General features: G+C 51.7%; 1 long non-coding RNA gene across 1 annotated transcript; it reads right to left on the reverse strand.

The window, feature by feature from the left end:
- Positions 1–421: 421 nt before the first annotated feature.
- LOC139080620 (uncharacterized) lies at positions 422–2,516 on the reverse strand. Its single transcript, XR_011535253.1, has 2 exons — positions 1,642–2,516; positions 422–1,366 (listed from the first exon to the last, which is right to left on the reverse strand). It is a non-coding gene; the product is annotated as an uncharacterized lncRNA (long non-coding RNA).
- Positions 2,517–2,772: the final 256 nt, after the last annotated feature.

A 2,772-nucleotide genomic window follows, 5' to 3' on the forward strand; every position in this document is an offset into this window, starting at 1 on the left:
GCTCAAACTAGCTGGAGAAAACATTTGGTTCTTATAATAAAGAGCGATTTTGAAACGATCACCCTGTAAAGTCTATATACTAGAATGAGGGCACTATCCATTAGGAGAAGAGGCAAAATCTATTCTATTTCATTCAAATTCCACACCCCACTTCTGGCCCGGTGCTCTGGGTAACGGCAGGTGTCATCCTGAGTGATCTCACTCTCCCATATCATGTCTCTGCTTACAAACGTGTCACCTTTCACATAGAGGGATAATGTCACTGACTCAGCCTTGCTGGGACTGACCACTGGCTTCATCTTCTAATCCTAGGGCTTGACTGGCGCTGCTCCACCTGCACCTGGCTGCACGGTCAGCAGGCACCTGTGTTGCCCGCAGCCACAAAGGGCAAGGAAAGACAGGTACAGCCAAGGCTACTTGGTTGTTTAAGCAATCAGAGTTTATTGATAAAGGGAAACAGAACAAGGAGTGGGGATAAAGGGGAACAACAAATCGGTACTTACAACATCCACACCACAATGAGCCAGGGAAGTCCCAATAGTTTGTACAGCGGGTGAGAGTGCTGATCGTCCAGGTCTGAGGCAAAGCGTCCTTTCCTCAGGGAGACCTCCAATTATCCTATGCCTGGGACTCCCTTTCATCCCAAGGTTTCTCTGGGTTCTGACTCAGGGTTTTAGACATTTGGATATTTTGAGTTATTTCTTCTTGTTCCCACGGATGGGGTGCTTTTACCATTTTTGTTCCTACGGATGGGATGTTTCTAAAGTCCTGTCAGGTGCCCTTCCGGGTGGCCAGGCTAGACAAGGAACATGACGCAGGACATATTTTTTTGTAAGTGGTGCCTTAGAGTCAAGGCCGAAGTGGCCATCTTTGGCCCCGAGGCCAGACGCATTCCTTTGTTTGGGGCCCAGGCCCAGTGTCCATGGAAGGTAGGGGAGGGGGTCAATGAACTCTGTACAACCTGGGACTGGGGAGGGTTAGGTGATAGAGGTGAGGAAGACTATCTCATGGGCCAGATCCCTGCGGCACTGAGCTCTCTCCTACAGAGCTAACTGACCTTTCACTACCCATACCACAAAACGCCAAAGCCATCTGTCTTCTATCCCACATCTCTGCATCCCAAATTTTCCTGGGAAAGTTTCCAGGAGCTGGAGCTCACAGAGCTTGTCGTTAGCTCTAGGCCTTCAGAGCACTGCTGGGGCTCAGTTAGGAGAACTCGTGTGTGCTAGAGTGTTGGGGCAGGAGATGTAAACAGAAGTGGAGAGGCTCCCGCAGCAGTGCGCTAGCATTTATCCAGCACTTGCTTTCTGTCAGGCACTGTGTTAAGGTTGTCCGTGTGGTGTCTTGTTTGCTCTCCACGGTGACACTGTAAGATAGGTAGGAACATTTACGTTCCTGAGCTATGATGAGACAAGGGCGATTTAGAGAGGGCTATAACTCACTCGAGGCCATATTGCTAGTTCTCACACAGGTCTATATGACCCCAAAGCTCATGCTCTTAATTATGGTATCCTACCTCTTTTTTGGATTTGTGGGTGCCATGGGCTGTGTCCAAATCTGCTATCACTTCTTTAAAATCCAGGTGGAGGGGAGAGAGGAGGTTCCCACACCCATTATTTTATAATGCAAACTCTTCCTAACCTTGGAGATTGCAGTCTCTGGTGCTATCGTGGGTACCAGGGTTAGGACAAGGTGGGCCTGGGAAGCCTGCTTCTGCTCAGGGCTGAGGGATGTGGGGTGCTCCTGCCTCTGGCCAGCTTTTGGTCCAGATTTCCTGAAGGATGTGGAGGAAAATTCTCTCAAAGTGTCTTTATGCGGAGTGCCCTGGACTCCCCACGACGCTGGTAGGGTAGCAAATAAAAATCCAGGATGCTCAGTAAAATCTGAATTTCAGGTAAACAAATAATGTTTTAGTATAAGGATGCCTGTGCAATATTTAGGATATACTTATACTGAAACATTATTTGTTGTTTATCTGAAATTCAAATTTAACTGGGTGTTCTGTACTTTATCTGGCAATCCCAGGCCCAGAGTTCCCTAGGATGGAGCGGCTGTGGATGGTGGCATGCATCTGGAAACTCCACTCTAAACCAGGCCTAGGCTCTGCCTGAGGCTGCCCAGAACTTTCCTGGTGGCCTGAGAGCAGCTGCAGATGGACAGGCCCGGCAGGAGTTGCACAGAGAACATCCCTACAGTGAATCTTTGCCCAGAGGAGCCTGAGCACAGGATGCCAGGGCAGCGCCTTGTGGGGTCTTGAGATGGGGGAACCGCGAGCAAGAGCGGGACGCGAGGCAAAGTAAAAGGCGTAGCAGAGCCCGCCGCCAGGGACGTCATTCGCTGGGTGGCCATCATGAAGTATCAGACTGCCGGGCTGAAACACGCGTGTTTCCTCCGTCTGGAGGCTCGGAGTGCGAGACCCAGGCGGCGCAGGTTTGGTTTCTCCGAGGCCCGTCTCCTGGGTTGCAGATGGCCGCCTGCTCCGCGTGTCCTCACGTGGTCTTCCCTCTGTGTCTGTCTGTCCCCACCTTCTTATAAGGACACGTCGGATTAGGGCCCACCCTCATGACCTCATTTTAACCTACTTACCTCTCTGGGCCCTACCTTCAGATAGAGTCACACTCTGAGGTTCTAGGGGTTAGGACTCAACATGCGAGTCTGGCGGGGACACGGCTCACCCCAGAACCACCAGCGAGAGTCAGGAAGCCTGTGAGCTGGTGGCACGCGGGGGACCCGCACCTGCCCACGCAGGCCCGGCGGCCGGCTGGAGACCCC

This window comes from Equus przewalskii, chromosome 31, assembly GCF_037783145.1.
Source record: "Equus przewalskii isolate Varuska chromosome 31, EquPr2, whole genome shotgun sequence".
Taxonomy (NCBI): domain Eukaryota; kingdom Metazoa; phylum Chordata; class Mammalia; order Perissodactyla; family Equidae; genus Equus; species Equus przewalskii.